We start from the raw sequence: 22,769 nt of genomic DNA on the forward strand, positions 1-22,769 counted from the left end.
CCCTCTGTGCCAGTTAGACTTCTTGTGTGCCTGTTGTCACATTTTGTGTGCCATAAATGAGATGTACATGGTGCTGGTATTGGAGAAAAGTACTCTATGTGTTGCACATTCATATTGTGTTGTGTGATGTGTTTTGAGTTTGAGACCTAGATTATCGTTGTGCTGCATTCGTATATAGAGGCAAGGAGACTTTACAGCCATACAATGACACATCAATGGATATGATGGTTGTAAATATCAAACAACATGTTTCTGCATGACAGCCTGAGCTCATCATGTCTTCTGTTTGAGTCATTTGAGGATCTTGTAAGCAATGTGTATAGTATCACAGATCATTCAGCCACATCTGGCCTTGCCAAACGTTTGTATGGGTGGCATATAATGACTCATTGTGCCCTTCAGAGTGCCACACAAGCCACAATGATGATGGCCACATGATGTACTGTCATACATGGAAGTGATGGAAATGGGAGTGTCATGTGGGTTCTGTATGCTCAGCATGCAGAGACCGGGCTTGTCAAATGTACCTCCCAGAATGGGACATAGTCCAGGTTGAGTCAGGGTTACTGTGACTATGCAACTGTGGCACTGTGCCCACTCCCTGTAGACCTGCAGATCCTGGTATGCGGCCAATATGCGGCTCTAGTGGCAAGACTTGCCCTGAATGCCTTAGTCCATTGACTAGATTAGGAATGGGTACTGAGGTAAATCCCTGAACTACAACATGTGTGCATTTTGCATGATTGTCAATGTGTGACATTAACTTATGACAGGTCCCTTACTCCCACAGCTCTGTTGTCACTTTTACATAAGTCATACTTGTCCGTATAGGCCTTTTGCACAAGTGACAAACTCACAGTTCATGTAGTTTGTAGGTTCCAGGGAGGCTATGACATCTGACTCAGCAGCTTGGTTACATGCCAAAAATTAGACCAAACATACCTTTGTATAATGGATGCTATCTCTGTAGGTTTGCCACATACGGTCAAAAGTGTGTTCTGTGGTGCACGTACATACCACACAAACTCACCCTGAACTAACATGAGTCTACATTGGGTAGGCCATATGTCCACACATGCACAGGGAATAGACGTTCCATGTCCACTATGGCAGCCCCTTTTATTGACACTCAACTCTTAGAGTAAAGTCTGCACTATGGAAGATGCCTGCAGAGACTGTATGTAGTGAGTCAATGTTGCAGAATGCAAATGTGCCTGTCTAGTCAGGCCTAAGGAGTTTACCCTTCAGACGTCCACAATGGTGCGTTGTGTGTTATTGTGTCTTACATCAAAGTACATGTTCCTTGAGCCTGGGCTACCTGATTTCAGTAGTCATGCTTAGCCTGTGTAGGCTATGAGCAGGGTAGTGGGTTAGTCTGATGATGAATCCAAAAGTATGGAGTCATGTCGCTGTACTTATCAGCATTTGTGCTTCATACTTGTGGTTGGTTGACAAGTTTAAAAGTTTGTGGTTGGGTTTTCTGACATGTGTGTGACACAACCATTTGGGCAAAAACTTGTGTTTGTAACCTTTAGATTTGTCTCTTGCATTCTACAGGTAAACGCCCATCAAAAGAAGGGGATTTAGAGAACCATAACCTGGATGATGCAGACCTGGGGGTCCCTAGCTGGCAGAGTGCCCAGTGTTGCAAGAGGTGGGAGGACCTGAGACGCTGGGTCCAGAACATCACTGAGGTCCAGCTGGGGCTCTCCTCCCAATGTGGGCGGGGCACATGTTGGAGCCTGACCCCGCTAAGGACCTGCATTCTAGTCGTGGCCTACAACGAGCTTGATGGGCATTTAATGGGAGTACAGTAGCTGCAAGGTGGTGTGTCCAGGGCACATTTCTGCATGCAACATTGCCATGTTGATGTGTTAGATTCTGCCATCTTCCCTGAAGATTGGGGATGAGCCATGTATGACACAGATGAGTAAACATTTGTCCAGGTATGGAAGTTGATGCATGCTGATGTTTCTTGCCTATTAGCCCAGTGACCTAGGACACAACAGAGTGCACTGCTCTTCAGTGTGACAGTCCAAACAACATGAAATAATAGATCACTGTCCTCAGCCATGTGTCTGCTCAAGTGAGTATATTGACATCTGTCCCTCAGAGGCCACTTGTCTTCAGTGTGTCATGACTGCTGACGTCTCACTACTATCTGTCATATGTAGGTGTTCATCATGCATGTGACAGAACCATACATTGCTCTTTGTGTGCAGACACAGAGCAATAATTTTCCTTGGTGGGTGGTGAATGTCCATTGACATGATTTTGGTGACATTGGTGTTGCCATCATTCCTTTTGTCTATGTGCTAGCATGTGTTCCTTTCACTTTTTCCAGATCATTTAAACTGCTGTTTTGTGCATGGCCTACCTGCCTTCATGGGATGATGTCTGAATTACCTCACATATGTATGCATGCTAACATGTGTTTGGATTTGGGCATATGTCATAGGGCTACAGTTCATGTGGTGCCACAGACAGGTGTGTCACCATTGGTTGGTGGCTCACACATACCCGCAACCGTCATTGCATGTAATTTGGCAGGTACAACAGCAGTAGCAATGAAGGACATGCCATGTAGAACTACAGTTTTACCCACAATGTGCATTTCAATGCCATTGATGTGGAATCATGTAGCAAAGTGATTTGCACATGTGAAATGGGGAAGGTTTGTTACCTAAATGTTGACATGCATCATGGATTGACTTGCAGTTATATGGAATCATATGTGGCTGTTTACTGTCATTCATCCAAGAGAATCAGTGTTTGCATGACAAAAAGAGACAGTGACATGGCTTCCCATCAGGCAACATGATAATCACCTCCACAAGCAATTGAGAATCCCTGGGCCTCTGCAACATTCAAAGGATTATTGGCTTCTACTGATGCAATCAGAGTATGGTGTTGGTATGAGCACCAAACAAGAGAAGTATTATCTCTGGGGCTAGCTGATTCATTGTGTTGTGGATTTTGTTGACAATTCTCCCTGACATTTTGCCCAACTTGTCTCCAGTTTATATTTCCATGCAAGATGTGTCATCTACCAACAATAGTACAACCTCCATGAGTCCATTTAGACAATACAAATAGTGAAGTCCTCTGTGAAATGAGTGTTTCAATGTCGCCTTATTCAGGCTACTGTACTTCTGTCAGCAACATGGCTGGATTTTTTGGCCATCATTTCTGCATGATATGGCATTGGGTATATGAGGATTAGCTGGATGCATGACCTTTTGTGAGATCTGTGTAAATGAACTTGGCATTGCCCTACTATTGTATGAAAACAGGTAACTGAGGGATGCTACATGAGGCAAACCATTGAAGGTGATAAGGTGCCCTACTTGTTGAAAGGGTACTGTGATTGCACAACTTCACCCAGCTAATTGGAGTTGTCTGTGATTCTGAAATTCCTGTGGGCAACTGTTGAGAGTTCTTGTAGCATGCATGCACATTGTGTGGCAAATGTTGGAGCCACTTTGCAGGAGCTTGTGACTGGGGGCTAGTATACGTTATAGTAATGTTTGCTAATCACAGCTGTTGTTCAAGTGTGATCAGGAACATGTATTGACCCTATTTGTCTTTGTAATTGCAGCATCAGCCCAGGCAAGTTGAGGAGACAAAGAAGAACCAAGTGGGGAAGCAGCTGGCCACGGTACCTCCAGTCATGAGACGACCGACACGGAGGACCTCGTGGCAGCGAGGGTGAGGGGAGTGCCACGGAGGACACAGGATTGATCTCATCAAATTCTAATTCTTCTTCCAGCTGCCACTCACTAGTGGTGGCGGACCCATCAAGACCTGCTCTGTTCCATCCTTGTCTTCCACCCCAGTTCTATCTCTACCCTCCCTGTTGCTCTCCTCCCACCTGGCCATGACCATTGGCCCAAGAGGGTGGGCATCTCCTTCACCCCAGGTATCACACTTGCTCCCCTCTTACCCTTGCTACCCTGAGTGATGAGGCAATTGACCTCCTGAGTAGTATGTCTGTGGGTCGGACTGCCATTCTGAATGACATCCAGGTGCCGAGCAACAAGCTTTAGCAGATGGTTGCATACCTACCTGGAAAGCATTTGTAGTGCAATGTCTGGCCTACAGAGATCTTTTTAGGCTCTGGCCTTCTCACTGACTGCAACCATCCACTCCCCACAATCCTACCCCCTACCTCTTCCTCATCCAAATTTCCTATTCCCCACTACCTGTTCCAGTAAGCTATAGACACATCCACACACACACACCTCAACACACACAAGCAGCACACATAAACACAATCTCCACAAGACGTACCAGAACACAAGCACTCAACAGTCACTCACACAGACCACAACAACCACCATACCCACAGATACCACCATCCCATCCCCCACTGACCCACAAACCCCAACCACCATACCCACAGACACCGCCACACTACCCAGTGTCAAATCCACCACAACAACCATACCTCCAGACACCACCTCAATAGCCACAGACCCACACACACCAGACACCTCCCCAACACACACACACATCGACTACATCCACCTTACTCCCAGTGACCACCCCAGCACCCACATATACCACTTCTACCATACCCCAGATGCCACCCCAACACCCACAGACTCAGACACCTTATCCACCATACCACCAAACACTACCCAACACCCCCACATACAGCCACTACTCCCACATCACCCAGCACCTCCACCTCACAGCCCCAAAGAAACACAAACACCCACAGTCACATATGCAACAGACACCACCCAAACCCAAACATACCTGAGACATGCACACACCAGCGGCATCAACACTCACAGGCAAGACAACCACTCTCAACCTCTGAAATCCCAATCCCTCAAGATCTCAAGATACTACCCATTTTCCCAAGGAAAGTTTCCTTTTTGACCACCCCTTTCCCCTTGTGACCTCCAGCTCCCTCCCAAACCCAAGAGGAGCCCACCCACATCCCAACCCATCCCTTATACATCCAAGTCATCCCCTGTCACACCTGCACCCCCTGCAAGCTCCCATACCCCTACCACCCCAAAGAAGAAAGCCACCTCTACTAAGTAGAAGACAACTCCTCCTAAGAAAACAAAACACTTAGGAGGAGGTGACCACTGGATTCAAGCTAGCATGGCTGATTGATGAGGTGTGATTCCGTGAAACTGGTACTAGGAAGCTTGATTCTGGTCCAGGGAGGACTTGGCTTTGCAGTTCGGGCTGGACTGTTCCCATGGGGAGCAGGGTCAAGACTGATTTGCATATGGCTGGGTACAAACTGGGGTGATGTGGTGAGTAAAATAACAATGGATTAAACCCAGATCTATGACTGGGGTGATTGTTTTGAAAAGTTTCAATACTCTCTCCATGATTGGTGTTGCATGAATTTATTAAACCAAGCAATTCAAATAGCGATTATGTGAATTTTGTGATATCAAATCCCTTGGACATAAATCAGTGGCCCTAAAAAACCAGCAATGTGTCTGATTATACAAACACACATGCAGTGGGCACTAAAAATAATGTTATTTTCTTCTTTCATCAGTCCATCCTGCTGTTCCAGAAGCCGGGAAGACTAGAATGCAAAAATCAGCATAGCAGGGTATAACTGCTCACCAGCACTGCTTGAAAATGGAGGCCAGTATGCTGGCTTTCTATCAACCAAAACTGCTGGAGGAAGAGAAGAAGTGGAGAAGGAGGAGGAAGCAGAGGCAACTTCCTCCATGTCCCAGCCAACAGCAACTATGGCAAGCCATCGCCAGCACCACAGCCACGGCAAACAGCAAATAAGCCATGTCTTCCCCAGAAGTCAACCACCCTCGACCACAAAGATCATCCTTTGGCAGTATTTATAGGTCATTGAGGTTATGGCTCAAAGTCAGAAGCAATTGATGCAGAGAATGGGCAGACAAGAGGCATATTTCCACTGGGGTGGTGGGTCTGTTGTGTGGGAAGGGAGAAGGGGTACAAGTAGGATTAATAGTGTTTTTTTTAAGTTTAGGGGGCTGATGTGCTACAGTTGGAGTGCATGGTGTCAGTTGTGGAAGAGGTAGGGATAGGATTCATTTATTTTTTATAATTTAGGGAGTGAAGGAGTTAGACCAGCATTTATGGCATTGTAGGCCCCCAAATATTTTCCATTATCCCTCCTATTTGGTGAGCTTGTATTTGTTGACATTGGGACTGTGAACTTTACCACTGCTAGCCAGTGATAAAGTGCTGGTTCTCTCTCCCAGGCTACATCTAATTGGCATATTTAATGTACTTATATGTCCATAGTGAATGGCACTACATATGCCCAAGGACAGCAAATTAAATGCTACAATTTGGCCTGCAACACTGATTGTGCTCCCCCCCCCCCACAGTAACAATGTAAAAAATGTCTCAGGCCTGCAGTGACAACAATCCACAATGCTTCACCTCCTCCTCATGGCCTCTTTGCACCAGGCATTGAAGGTAACTTTTCAGCATGACTAAAATGGTCCCTGTATATGACCTGCACACCATTGCGGTCAGCCTGAACCTATGACTTTCCTCCAGGACCAGATGACTGCAAGTGGCTCTTTGCACTTGTGGAAAAAAATTTTATCTACAAGTTTAACATTTAGGCCCTGATTTAAGCAACATGATGCACAACTGCGCTAGTAAAGTTGTGTATCCAAAAAATTACCGCCGGCAAACGCCGTTCACAAATTGTGTTCCCTAATTTGAAATGAAGGAAGATGATACAGATGAGACCAGACTCATTATGACCTATAATGAGGATACAGCACAGACTAGGAAGATTATTTCAAAGAATTGGAACATCTTGAGGAGTGATCCTATTATCGGTACTATAATTCAAAGAAGACCACATATTATCTATAGAAGGGGACATTTTGAGATCTAACGACATCACAACTGTCCCTCAAAATTAGCGAACACAATTTACAGGGATTTTTTCCATGTGGACATTGCAAAGCTTGCCGTAATAGTGTGATGCGGAAAGAGTATCCTACATGCAAACCAGGAGATTTAAGACAGATTAAGCAATTTTCGACATGCAGTACTCCGTTTACTATCTATGTGTTAGAATGCCTTTGCCATCGGTGGTATGTGGGAAGCACTAAACATAGTGTGAAAAAACGCATTCTTGAACATATGCGAGCTATTGCATCTAAGGACTCACACTATCCAGTAGCTAGACATTTTAGGACAAACACAATTGTGATAATTCTTTGCTGTCATATTTTGGCATTGAGCATGTACCATCTTATCATAGAGGCGGGAATAGAGAATTAATCCTACGTAAAAAAGAATCCAGATATTCTCTGGATTTGGAAACTAAGAGGCCTAACGGATTGAACATGGGTGAGGAATTAAATACTCACCTGGATGAGGATTAATGGATAGCAGAATTACAATATTATTCTTTGCTAATGTGATTTTAAATAGTGGAGTAAATTATTGAAGCTTGATATGTCATGTATTGTATAATATATATAGAGGTTTTGGGGATTGGATGGTTATTAACTTGATTAGGATTTAATATGTTTATTTGATATTTTATGTTCTTACAGGAAGAAGGGGGCCAGATGGATATTATATGGAATTCCTTTATCTTCACTCCCTCTCTTCTATGCTTAACCATACATGGTGCACTGGGTGTTTTGAATACAGCTAAGGATGTTTTGCACATTTGTTTTTTTTTCCTCTCTTTTTTATACTGCATGTTGAATATTTATATTACAGTTTAATGTGACATCATATTAATGTACAGGCTAAGAATATATAATTTTTGGAGGACATTTGGGACAATTTATTTATAATACAGTGTAATCTGGTTAGAGGGTTGATGTGATCTATTTTTATGTGTATTAATGCATTGGCTTGAGGAGGAATGATAATTTATCTAAATTCATAAGTAAGCCTTGCTTGTTATAGATGTAGTATAGATATTTAAGTTTTTCTGCATTTCTCTTTTACTTAGGTTTTGAATACTTTATATCAATGAATTATTCATGGATGTTAATTTTTATTTTTGTATTCTTTTTAAACCGATAAGCTACACCGTGATTAACAAATTTTTTCTGCTTCTTTTCCCTTCTTTTTGGTTCTATTTTTATGTGACTGAATATTCTTTATTTAACTGCCAATGATTGGCTTTGTAATACACGTGACCAAGGCTGCGGAGACAGCCAAAACGCGTTGTGTGATTAAAGGTCACTGCTTTCTTTTCGTTATAGATAGATAGATATAGATATATATAGATATCTATTTTTTGGTATTTTTATTTTTGGAACATATACCTCTAAACATAACCCCCACCCAACCACCCCTCAAACAAAAACAATGCCTAAATCCCACCCCCAAACTACACTGACTATATCCTACAATTAACTTACTCTATCTTACCTAACCTATGTCTACCCCACTAAAGCCCACTTAAACTTTAAACAATGCTGACTGAGAAGGGAATGTCCAGGAACTGGTGAATGGCCACACCTACAGCATCTTCAGCTTCCTCTTTCTGTACTTGGGAATTTTGTCACTTCTGGCATTGTCTGCCTTGAGTCTGGCCAACCTAGCCTTGACTTCGGCCAGCTCTTTATGTATTTCTGCCTCAAAGCTGGACCTAGTGGCAGATGGTGATGGCTGTTGTGGTTCTGTCGGCATCTGATGTGCTGCAGATGTTGAGGGTGCCAGACCTGATGGAGCACCACCACGGCCTCTGGGTGATGAGGACACTCCTTATGTTGAGGTGGTTACAAGCTGTTGAGCTGGTCCACCATGTGGGAAACCCTTCCATGACCCCAACAACTTTTCTGTGTGGTACCCCCTTGCCATCTTCCGATAACCGGCCTGGAAGTTTTGCAATTTTTTTTTTTCTGGGCTGGAGTCATTGTATCAGCTAAAACTTTAGGAGAACATGTCATCAGTAACTGTGTTGGGTAGAGGAAGAACAGGCATGCATCATAAACAGCATTTTCTGATGACACATGTTGTCAACTAGTAAGCCAACAACAAGGGCAAAACCCACGTCAATAGGAATCGGCCTAGCAAGCATCTACAGTATTTTGTAGATGTCACTGGGATAATGGCTCTCCAAAACTCCACACTAGGGCCAACATGTGAGAGGGTTTAGGGCCTTCTTGCACCACATCAGCGTCATAACCAACATGACGCTAATAAGCACAACAAGGCCAAATGGCCAGCAGTATATCAGCAAAGTGGTGTAACACATGCATTATGCCACTTTGTCACCCCTTGCGCAACATTAGGCCTGTGCCAGGCATGATGTATGCAAAGGTGGTATAACCTGGTTAGGGTGACTGCCATAATGGTGCACTGCGATGTAAGAGATTTCAGTGCCTCACTTTGTTTTTGATACTTTTGTGGCCAGCTCAGAGCTGGAATTAAAAGAGGGCACATAACTGGTCACAATGGGCCCCTATGTACAGTCCAAGGTTAGCATTAGATTCTCTTGCAGTAACCATGAATTGTACATCATTTCCATCAAGATGCTAATCACAATTGACGCAAGCCCAGCGCCATGGTGCACTGTATATCATATACGGCACACACATGGTAGCAGATGGGGGAGCTAAGGACTTCAAGAGAAGTGGCGCAGCACTGGGTGCAGCACCTGTTTACTTGTATTTGTCCCTACCTGTCCACAAACATGATACACCTCCCAGCTACAAGGTACACACTCACCATGCACATTTCATACACACGTGATATGATCATGCTTGCTCACAACAATCGTAACTGCTGAAACCTGTTGTTGCTACAATCTACGGACTTGTACCGCATCCATTGGAGAAGACCGCAAATCAACTGACTGTTGTCCTTCACAAAAGAGCTCCTTGCACGCCTGGTGCCTCACTTGATTATTGAAGAGCAGTGACGCACCAGTGGCGTGAGTGTTTCATTGTGAAAAGCCCTTGGAGAGCTCTACCCAGGTACATATATTGTACCATGTCCTGACTACATTTGAACAACGTGTGGCACATAGTGCAGGAATAGGTGCTGTAAAAATATGTTTTAAACATTCATGCATTGCAGAAACACAGCACCTATGACACATATTGTGACTGACATCAGTGTGTTTATGGGCATACAAATCATTTCTTCAGACCACTAATCGATGGCAGCACATGTTGGCACCTGTGCATCATTCAAATTATTCCACATCCTCAGCATACCATCAGACATGATGTTGATACCGAAGGATAGATAATGGTGTCTAAATTGATACACATGCCATTTGTGCATGGCTTAATACACATCAAACCCTATCAGACACAACACTGTATATACACATGTGACATACAAGGTGACACTTACTGGTTACATTGGGGTCTTTGAAAGTGGAAACTTAGCCTATGGTGTAGCGTGGAGTTCCGCCTGCAAGACATGACAGAAAAACATAGCTTTGTGATTTGTGAACAAAGATTAGGATAGACAACTGTTATACATTTCACTTGTTTAGCTAGTGACCTAGTCAGCTTAGTATTAGGAATGACCCACTGCCATCTATAGCATGTCAGTCAGAGAGACATAGGTAGCACTCACAACATATATAGCAAAGTGACTCATCCATACATACATGTCTCTGATTCATACGTCACACTGACTTGGGGACAGGACACTGTTAATTGTACAAAGTTTAAGAGCAGATAATAGATAATAGAGAAGTGGTGCTGCACCCAGTACAGAGTCACTTTGCTTGCGCCACTTAGCAGGGTAGGGGGAAATGGTGTCATAATTGTTTACTCTATTCATGTATTGTTCTGGGTTAGTGCCAACATTTTTGCCCAACCTGAACAGTATATGGGGGCCCATCATAATTAATGATGTGCCCCTTTTTGATACCTGATCTGAGCAGGCGTAGAAAATGCCAGAATGATTTACACAAAGAATTCTCTTATTTTTCTTTGTGCCTTTTATTCTGTGGGCCACCCTAATGGGGAAATGCAAACATCATGTGGGGGCAGGCATAATGTTGCCCAAAGGCTCTCTAAGTAGTTCAAAGCATGCATTGTGCAACTATGTCACCCTTTCCGCTACATTATACACGAGCCAGCCATAATACATTCAAAGTGGGTGTTTCCCCATTGGGGGGGGGGGGCCTGAAGAAATGGCGCATTGAAACCTAAAGGAACATTTGGAGTCATTTTGTACTGCATGTTTTGACGTCAGCTCTGAGCATGTGCTTAAGGGGACACCCCATTATATTTTGATGGCCCAATATGTACTGGTCAGGGATTTTGTAAAATTTATGGCAATAACTCTGAATAGTACATCAATAGCATCAAACTATATGACGCAATTGCCCCCTAACCTGTGCCATGGTGTGCCATATGTGAGATACAGCACACACATGGCAGCGGTAGGGGGGTGCTAGAGGAGCAAGGAAAGTAGTGCTGCACTGGGTGCAGTGCCACTTTCCTTACATCTGCCCCATAATGTCTTCACCTGTCTCATGACATGCCAAAATTATCATTATGCCTACTGTCATGCACATGCAAAGGGGGATGTAGCTATGTTACAGATTTACTTACCAACAGGTCCGCCAACCCCAACTACCAGGTGATCCAGGGTATCCCCCTCCCTGGCTATGAGGTCTGCCCACCAGTGCTTGATCTGGTGGTCTGTGTGCTCCACCTTGAAGATCCTGCTCAGCTGGAACAGCACCATTCCCCAGCACAGTTTCCTATCCTCCGTAGGGTAGCCCATGATTACACAGTCATCTATTTTCACTATATTGGGGAGGTAGCAGCACACTAAACATAAGAACCCCCCCAGTTCATCAGGACTCATGTGCTGTGCCCTTCGCTTGCCAGACATTCTGCTGTCTCCCTCACAGCAACAAATAACCCACAAAAATAAATGTCAATAACAACCCCACAGAACCCCAAATGCCCCAACAAACTACACTACCGCAAGACAAACACCTGACAATACAAATACAATGACAGGACAATAACACTGCACAAAACTTACAAATACAAAAAATTGGACTGAACAGCAACAGGACACAGCACAAAACTCTCAGCAACCACCACTTCTCAACCATCACCAGCTCCACACAATTACTCTCTACCACAGACAAAAAGACTGTAGAGTAAAAATGAAAGTAAATTCACTTTTCCATATGTGCACCAAGGAAGTCCTGTTACCTCACTTCCTGGACGTATGTGTCACATTTTCTGATATGCGTTGTTTTTTTCTATGCATGATGCCCATGTGTGGATGTTTTCCTTGAAGGCTGACAAGCCCTGTCGACTTGAAATCAACACGCAGGGGCCAGGCATCATTTTTGGCATGTGCGTTGTTTGTAGGGCAATGTTATGTGTCAAAACTTTTGACGCATACTGGGCATGTGTGGATGATGGAGGGAAGGCTGAGACTGCAAGCCAGTTAAGACGCGCATGGTGCCACGAGTCATTTTAGTGATTTGCGATGTATGGAGATGTATTGTATGCTTCAAATTATTTTGACGCATGACGGCCATGCATTGATTTCGGTGGAAAGGCTGACAATGCACCCACATTCACATTCATTGTTAGAGGGGCTATGCATCTATGGAGTTTGTAAGGTTTGGCTACATGTGTGTCAATGTGTGCATAATTGGGTACCGGTAACACAGGAAAGTGTTACCACATGTTTGTATGTGTTTGTGATGCGTGCGAGGACTGACACTTTTTGCAAATGTGCCTGTATATGAAGACTCTTTGCCACATACTTGTTTACACATGTATACTGAGTGTACATATGAGGTGCTACTCGTGTTGTGTGTCTACCACATTGTCGTGTCTGAATTCCGACTGTACATCACTAAAACCCAATAAAAGATGGGAAGGGCCATGTGCATTACATGTTCAGGCATATCATACCCTTAACAAATCCTTAGCAAAGGATGCTATTGACTAAGGCCAGGATAAGAGCCTGTAAGTCATTTCTATGTGAGTGCACGTATGTGCACACTCTGTTGTGTAGTGAGGAGCAGACTTAATGATGCAGAGCAACACATGTAACGTGTGGATCCCCATTCATGCAAACTTTTGGAATTGGTTTGCTGATATGTGTCATTGTTGGTATTTATGGGACGTTTCTTTTGTGGAAATATGTGTATCATACTGCATGAAACGGTGATGTGTTTAGGGATTGGACACATACCAGGGGCTACATGTATCAATCTTTGGTTTTGCAACTCTCAAATTGCGAGTCAGAGCGACTCGCAATTTCTGAGTTGCACACCCGAATGATGTATAGTGTCAATAACACTATTTGCAACTAGCAAAGGGGTCGCAAATTCCTACCTCATGACTATTCATGAGGTAGGTCGGAATTTTTGACCCCCTTTGGAATGGCGGCCCTCACAGGGATGGTGACCTGCTGGAGACAGCAGAACACCATGTCTGTGATGCTTTTAAATAAAGCAAATTTTTTTGTGAAATGCAACCCGTTTTCCTTAAAGGAAAACAAGATGCATTTCAAAAGCAAAAAATGAAACGTTTTTGTTTCATTTTTTCAGCGCAGGCAGTGGTTCGTGGGGCCACTACCTGGTCTGAAAAAATTTTTTGACTGACATTCACAAAGGGAAGGGGTCTTATGGGGACCCCTTCCCGTTTGAAAATGGGTTAGCACCAGTGTGACACTGGTGCTAACTGCGATTGTTTTGTGACCGCATTCGCAAAAAAGGTTTGGTACATGGGACAGTGCATTCGCCATTTGCGACGTGCAAAATTGTACGTACAGGTGGCCCCAAATCTCTATTCCAGTTATCTTATATGTAGGCCATTGTTCTAGAGATGTGTAGAACATGTTTCACACTGGGGGACATTTGTAGTGGTCATAATAAGTTGTAAGTTTCCATGTGACACATACATATATTATCATGTCAATTGTACTCATTTGTCCAGCCGCAAATTGACAGCACCAAGCCCAGTCCACCTAGCTGGTACTGTTGTGTAGCCATTTTAACTACAGTTTTATACACGTTATTTCAGCAAACTAGGCCTGCCACTGTGCACTTTTACCTAGATCTGTTTTATTCTAGATTTATTATATTATTTTAACAATAGCCACACTTTCGTGATCTTTTGTTTTTCTCTATCCAACTGTTCTTTGCTTAGGTCAGCACTGTGTCCTTAAACAAGACATTTCTTTCACTCTGTGCTTATTGAAGGCTGTAGTGAGAGAGGTTTCTGGCAAAAGTGGCAGGATTTGTCTCCAATGTTCACAGAAACATACACATTCTTACATGGGGATCCTTTCTTGGAACATCAGCTGTTTTATTATAAAAACACTACTTTTACCCATGTATGTTAGAGGGAGATTCCAGACAAATAACCACGACTTTCTGCTGATTGCTGAGTGCTTCACTGCAGCTGTTTATGTAGACTACAGGCTTCTTGCCCAGGTATGGGGGATGATGTCTTCCCAGGGGAACCTGAAGGGCAGAATTAGAGCTTAAAAAGCTGTGCTCTAACATAGCCTAGGTAGGAACTATTCTTAACGATCTTAGTGACAATATGGTAGCGTTATTTTTATGTTTCACTCTCCTTGTCGCAATTTTAATCTTGTTGTGCTTCATCGTCTTACTTATTGCAATATATGCTTTATTATCTAAGTTTCAGTTACTTCAATAAAACCTTATTTGTTAGAAATGGGGTCTTTATTTGGCAGTCAGGTTACCCCCTGTGCAAGCAAGGACCCTCACTCTAGTCAGGGTAAGTGTTTCACAATCCAAATTATCCTGTGTCCACCCTCTGGTAGCTTGGCACTAGGCAGTCAGGCTTAAAGTAGAAGGCAATTTGTGCAATAAATCATGCAATAACACAGAATAGCACTACAAAAATACACCAAACAGTGTTTAGAAAAATATATCATATTTATCTGGATAAATGCAAGTCGAAACAATTAAGATGCAATAAGTATATTTTGAAATATCACTGTAAAATTGATATGAAGTGTCTTTAGTCTCTTAAAAGCAACAAATGTCTCTTGCAAGCACAAAGTACCTGGTTCACATTCAAAATCTCCGCAAGGAACCGCAGAGGAGAAGATGCATCGAAAACAGGGTGGTGTGCATCGATTTCTCTGGCCGCACACAGTGATGCGTTGTTTATTTTCCACTCAGGGAAGGCTTTGCGTCAATTTCCGGCCCTCAGTCTTGGATCCGCTTTGGGTTGAGAGGTTTTCGGACGTCCCGGGGATGATGCGTTGAAATCCAGTACTTGCAGGACAAACTCACAGAGGCTGCGTCGATCCAGTGGGCGTTGTGTGGAAATTTATACCGCACTCAGGCGCTGTGTCGATTCCTCTCAGGAAGTCGGGCTGCGTTGTTCCGGTTCGGATTTGCATCGATCCAGTGGGGTGTGCGTCAAATTTCCTGTCCCTATGCTGGAGCTGCGTCGATCTTCTCCTTGTGAAGTCGGGCTGCATCGTTCCAGTTCGGTGTGCAGTGAATTTTTCACTGCGATGCAGGCGGTGCGTAGTTTTCTGCCAGCTGTGCGCCGATTTCTGCCGCACAGGGAGTTCTTCTTTCAGGAATGTGCTTTTTTTGTTCCTGAGACTTCAGAGAACAGAAGTCAAGCTCTATCCAAGCCCTTGGAGAGCACTTCTCAGCATAGCCAGAGAACAGCAAGGCAGCAGGGCAACAGCAAGGCAGCAGTCCTTCTCAGAAAGCAGTCAGTTGAGTCCTTTGGGCAGCCAGGCAGTTCTTCTTGGCAGGTTGCAGGTACTTGTTCAGGTTCTCTTCTCCAGGAAGTGTCTTGATGAAGTAGAGTGTCTACCTCAGAAGTGTCTGAGTTGGTAGGGGCAGAGGCCCTGTTTATACCCAAATGTGCCTTTGAAGTGGGGGAGACTTCAAGGATGGCTTAGAAGTGCACAAGGTCCCCTTTCAATTCAATCCTGTCTGCCAGGGTCCCAGTAGGGGGTGTTGCAGTCCATTGTGTGTGGGCAGGCTACTGTCCTTTGACATGTAAGTGTCAGGCCCTCCACCCTCCCAGCTCAGGAAGAACCATTCAAAATGCACATGTATGCAAGTGAGGCTGAGCATTCTGTGTTTGGGGTTTGTCTGAGTGAATGCACAAGAGAGCAGTCATTGAACTTAGCCAGACGTGGATTGTAAGTCACAGAAGGATTTAAGTGCAGAGAAATGCTCACTTTCTAAAAGTGCCATTTCTAAAATAGTAATATTAAATCCAACTTCACCAGTCAGCAGGATTTTGTATTACCATTCCGGCCATACTAAACATGACCTTCCTACTCCTTTCAGATCAGCAGCTAACACTCAACCAGTATATGAGGGTAGCCCTAATGTTAGCCTATAAAAGGAGCAGGCCTCACAGCAGTGCAAAAATGAATTTAGGAGTTTTACACTACCAGGACATGTAAACTACACAGGTACATGTCCTGCCATTTGACTACACAGCACCCTGCCCTATGGGTAACCTAGGGCATACCTTAGGGGTGACTTATATGTAGAAAATTGAATATTTTAGGCTTCCCAAGTACTTTTAAATGCCAAGTCGAATTGGCAGTGAAACTGCAAACACAGGCTTTACAATGGCAGGTCTGAGACATGGTTAAGTGGGTGGCACAATCAGTGCTGCAGGCCCACTAGTAGCATTCAATCTACGGGCCCTGGGCACATATAGTCACTTTATAAGGGATCTATAAGTAAATTAAATAATCCAATTGAGTATGATCCAATGTTACCATGTTTAAAGGAAGAGAGCATAAGCACTTTAACACTGGTTAGCAGTGGTAAAGTGCACAGAGTCCTAAAACCCACAAAAACAGTATCTAAAAAGTTGAGGAAGGCAAAAAAAGTTAGGGCTGACCACCCTAAGGCTATCAAGTCTAACATGTCTCCCCCCCCACTGAAAGTAGGGAGAGCTATCCAACCTCCTGGAAGCTCTCATCGCTAAGGCGGAAGTATATGGAGAGACCATCAGCGTTGGCGTTGTCAATCCTCGGGTGATGCTCCACCGTAAAATCCATCCCCTGTAGGAAAATCGACCACCTCAAGAGTTTAGGATTCTCACCCCTCACCTACATGAACCATCTGAGGGGCCTGTGGTCCATCTGAACCCAGAAATGAGTCCCACACAGGTATGGTCTCTGCTTCTTCAGTGCCCAGACCAAAGCAAATGCCTCTCTATCAATAGCACTCCCCCCCTGTTCCTGTGGTAATATTCTTCTGCTAATAAACACTACTGGTTGGTCTAGGCCCTCCTCATTCAGCTGTGCTGGAACAGCCCCTATGCCATGCTCTGAAGTGCCCATCTGCACCATAAATTCCTGGGAGAAGTCATGGACCTTAAGCACGGGGCCGTGCACATGGCTTCCTTCAGGGAGTCAAAGGCTTTCTGGCAAGCCTCTGTCCAATTCACCAACCTAGGTTGCTTTTTGGAAGTAAGTTCTGTCAAGGGTAGCACAATGGATACATAGCCCTTGAAAAATGTACGGTAGTATACGGTGAGGCCCAAGAAGGCTCTAACCTCTGTCTGTGTTCTACGTGGTTGCCAGGCCTTGATAGTTTCAACATCCGTAGAAAATACACATCCTTACGTAGGGACATTTTCTTAGAACATCAGCTCTGTTATTATAAAAACACTTCCTAGTCCCATTACACCTTAAGAGGTGTAGAGTAGCCATTTTTTATGTTGCTTTCTACGCGTTTGCTTAAAGTATTAGGCCTCTGTGCACTTTGCCCTAGATGCATTTTATTTAGCCTTGCACTGTTATTTTACAATAACCAGTTTCACGGTCTTGATTTATTTTCTTCTATCACACTGTTTAGCTTACTTCAGCACTGAAGTTCTCAAACAATACATTCTTGCTCGCTCTGTGCTTCAGTCAAGGATACAGTCTGGTACATTGCCGATAGAGGTAGTCTTTAGGGTTCGTAGAAAGTACACATTCTTACGTAGGGACGTTTTCTTAGAACACCGGCGTGTTAGGTATAAAAACACTTTCCAGTCCTGGCACACGAAAGAGGGAGATTCCGACCAGGAACCCACAACTAGATGCTGACTGCCCTGTTGCAGATGCTGATACAGATCACAGGCCTTTGCTCAGGTATAAGGGTCGATGTCCTCCCGGGGGAACCTGAAAGGCAGGCTTAGAGCTTCACATGCTGTGCTCAAAATATAACTTAGAGAGAGAACGTAATCTGGTTGCACTATGACAGCATTATTCTTATGTTTCACTCTCCTCGTTACTATTTCAATCCTACTGTGTTGTATGGTTCTGGTTATTGCGGCTCACGCCTTGTTATCTAAAATGCAGTCGTTTTATTAAACCAATCTTTAAAACTCAAACTGCCTTTGTCATTTATATATGAGACCACACTGTGTATGAGAGAACTGGTTGTGACCTGAGTGACCACGACTTCCCTGGGAAGCACTAAGATGTCATGCGCTCAGCTGCCCAATTGTCTCTTCCTTTTGGAAGAGATAAGGCACTGCTAGTTAGCCGGAGCTCAACCCGGATTTGGGGTGAGAAGGGTCCTTCGTCGTGGGTCAGACTTAGTCCCCCACACTGTGAACAATCTTGCCGCCCAAAAATCCAGTAGTCTCATTAGGATAATGAGAGCCTACACGACATGGCGCCGCCAACGTTTGGTCTGGCTCTAATTTTCGGGTCCACCAGTTTCTCTCGGTCTCATATAATATAATGATCCCTCAGTTCCTTTAACGGAGACGTCCGTGGCACTGAGGACTTCCACCACCGCAGTATAGGTAACCCTAATTACAGCGGACGGTTGTTCAAGCTTGAACCTTAAAAGGAAAGACCCCGTCTTGGTGTGCCTTCTATGAACTCTCGCTGTTTTTCTAATGGCGAATCCCCAGGTAATACAAATAGCTCTTAATATGAGACAACCGCTCACAGCACATTTGCTTGCACATGGTCTTACGATCCAGGGTGGTCCAGTCACATTTGTGGTGGCCGCCCACGCAGCCTATAGAACAGAACTTTTTTACTCCTGGGTCACATTTCCAGCAGTTGATGGGAATACAAATACATTTCACACATATACGGTTGCGAACGCGCCTGGCCAGTACAGGGCGTACGCATACCTAGAGATACCTCTATCTTATCAAGAACATAATAATTGGCTTGATGGTGCCCTACCCCATACAATATTACCAGTAAGGTTAGGTCCACTGAGTAATGATGGTCCGACCTGGCCTTTATTGGCCACATATACACCACATCCTGTGGTTGCAAATATGCGGGTGGCTGAAGTTCGTCGTTTATATACAGACTTAACGGCTACATATAGACGCTTAGTACAATTTGTGATGCACACACTAAATACAAACCCAGCGCATGCTGCTCAAGCACAACCACATGCAGTAACACCAGGTATAAACCCGGTAACTGTACACTCTATTATGGGTAAAGTTCCAGCAAAACGGGAGGAGACTCCATTTTGGCTGGCACAGAAAATCAATATGCTGGAGGCAGTATTTCCCCATACGGGACCCCAGGACAAACATAGAATATTAACTATGTGTTTACCATTTGGCATGGTTCCCACAGTGGAACATTGTAATACATGGGGCACGGGGTTTGTCGCGCTCTATACAACGGCACACGGTACACTGACATTGGCCAATCTACCGGAAGTGCTTAAACAAATTCAGGATGAATACAGGGCTGCCCCGGCCTTAGATTTAGGAATGCAACTGATGGGCAACTTTGCCACGGTTTCTTCAATAATCCTAAGTAATCATAAAGGGGAGGCAGTTGCACTTGCAGTGCATATGCGTCTTCGTGATGTCCCGCAACTAGATCAGGAGCGGGAACTGCCAAATATAATAGCAGAAACATATTCCAGTGTCGGTCGAGATAGCCTAGGGGCTAGACCGCAAAAACCTCAGTTTCAGGGAAAAATTTGTAAAGAAAATGCTAAACAGCAACCTGAGGGTAATAAGAAGCGCTGGGAGAAAAAACAACAGACACCTAAAAAAGAAAGGGGAGAATCTCCACATACGGAGACCCCGCAGAATAGGTATAATCTCAGAAATAGGGATAATCTAAAAATGCCTGATAGATATCAATACACTGATACACGCCAATCTCGTTCCTTTCAGGACTCATCGGAAAAGAGAAACGAGAGAGGTGGGCGGTCAGAGCGGAGAACAGAGTACGTGAAATCGAGACAGGAATCACAACGCTCTTCGGAGGTTTCTGTCAAGAAGGAAGAGAAACCGATACAACAAAAACAAAAGTTTCAAAAGAAAAAGGTGGCGGCAGTCTCAGTTAGACATGCCACTCAGGAAGAGAGTTCTCTTGAAGAACAAGACATGGGCACTAGCACTGCTAGACAGCGCGGCAGAGGTCACAATAGTTCGCCAGAATCTTCTAGAGCATCTGGAGGTGAAAGCAACTGATGACTTCATACAAGTTGAAACTGCAGATATGCGTGTCTCTGAACCTAATAGGGTGTATACAGTGACTTTACAATTGGAAGGTGACATTGAACGCACTATACACGCATTCTTTTGAAATCGTGTAGTCAAGATATATGACCTTTTGCTGGCTGAACAGGATTGGCCGCTTGATTTTGTCCGCACCTGCCCAGTTGGGGAGGGGGTTATTAAACCTTCGCTCTCGCCCCTTGTTCCAGGTGAACTCGCAGAGTCCTATTGCATCAAATGGGCTCTAGCACAAGCACCTGCCTTATATAGAAATAAGGTAGGGTGGGATAGGGATTCTCCATATCATGTAATTCCGATTAAAGGTGAACCTCAGCCACAACCGCAGTATCCCATAAAACATGAAGCAAGGGTACCGTTGAGGGAAATACTTACTCAACTGGAATACCAGGGGGTAATTGAACCCTGTGTCTCACCGATGAATAATCCCTTATTCCCTGTAGCTAAACCGGACCATTCATATAGAATAGTCTTAGACTACAGACATTTGAACGTACATACACGTACATACTCTATACAAAATTCACAAAGCGCTGCACTGATGAACAACATTGTGCAGAAAAAATACAAAACGACTTTAGACATCTCAAATGGATTCTTCTGCCAGAATATAGCACCCGAAAGCAGGGATTTGACAAGCTTTAGCGCGTTAGGCTCCCAGAAACAATTCTGTTGTTTGCCTCAGGGGTATAAGAACAGCCCGGGACTGTTTGCGGCTCGTGTGACTGCAATTTTACACAAGTTAGACCCTGAAGCATTGTCTTATGTAGATGATATATATCTCACGGATGACGAGTTGCTACAACATTTAAGACGAGTAGCCCGCATTGTTGTAGGGTTTGCCGACATTGGCTACAAATTTAACTTCAAAAATCTAAAATTGCCTTCCCCAGCGTCATTTTCCTGGGATGCAAGCTGTCGAATGAAGGTAAGAGCCTAGCGCCCCAATTCTTAGAAAAGTGTGCACAATTGCAACCGCCTAATATGATTAAGAAACTCCAGTCATTATTGGGCTTTCTAAATTTTGGCAGAACGTACATTCCTGAGTATGCTACACTCATTAAACCTTTATGTGAATTAATCCGTCCTGATTTCGCAAGCAAATTCTGGACAATTGGACATATACATACTCTTCAGGAGTTACAAGCAGATCTACTAGCCGCAAAACATTTATATACACAGGACAATAAGACGCATTTGGTCATCAGGGTGATAGCTGGGGCCATTGTGTTTATGTATGTCACATTTAATGAAGGTGAGACAGTCCCGATTGGATACAAGTCCCACTTGTATTCGGCTGCTGAACAACGATTTGCACCCACAGACAAAATTCTCACTGCTGTACAGATGGCTGTTATTAAAGAACGACCTCTTGCCCAGGGTAAACGCATAATTGTCATTTCCCCTATTCCGGCCCTAGAGGCTGTTACAAAAGATGGATACAATGGGCTACGTTTTTAACAGCCACTGATGTAGATTACATTTTTGACCCAAAATTACAAACTCAAGAATTTCTGCATTATGAAGTTGAATATCCAGTTCCCGCTGACACTTTGCCTATTGATCAATATCAAGTAGTCATGTACACCGATGGCTCTGCGCAACCGGCGGTTGGAACAAAACACCAATATTCGGCTGCATGTGCGGTAGTGAGCGGCCATATGGAGGGGGAGAAATTCTGCCCCCAACATACTTATGCACAGCCCTTAGGGGATTATACGGCACAATTGGCTGAGCTGAAAGCTCTATTGATGGCATTAGAACATGCAGATCCGACGCGGTTTACACTGATTGTTTGTGATTCGTATTATTGTTTCCAGTCTTTTAATGAATACCAACATTACTGACGCTTGAATGGGTTCAGAGATTGAAAAGGCAACACCATAAAACACAGACTACTGTCGGGGAAGGTAGCAGACCTGAAGGAGACGCTACCCAAAGTCCATATTGTACATACTCTTGGACACCAGCGTGTTGGAAATCACATTGCTGGGAATACTTTGGCTGATGAAGCCGAAAAGTCGGCAGTGGCGGTAGCCACTGTGGCTGCAGTGACTCGTTCGAGTTCCAAACCAGACACAGAGATTCTGGCTGCCATAAAAGCTACGGTTGATGGCACACCTTCTCCTAAAGGATTTCCTAATAAATATCAATACTTCATGGGAAGTATGCTCAACGCTGAGGTTAAAATACCTAGAGGAGGCGTACGCGACATCCCCAATAAAGTTGTAAGACCACAATTGATCAAAGCAGCGCATGAGGGAGTGGCATCTGCACATGCTTGCGTGGCCGCCACAATTTCGCTGTTACAGGCCCGTTACTGGTGGCCTGGTCTCTATA

Source organism: Pleurodeles waltl, chromosome 2_1 (genome assembly GCF_031143425.1).
Source record: "Pleurodeles waltl isolate 20211129_DDA chromosome 2_1, aPleWal1.hap1.20221129, whole genome shotgun sequence".
NCBI lineage: Eukaryota > Metazoa > Chordata > Amphibia > Caudata > Salamandridae > Pleurodeles > Pleurodeles waltl.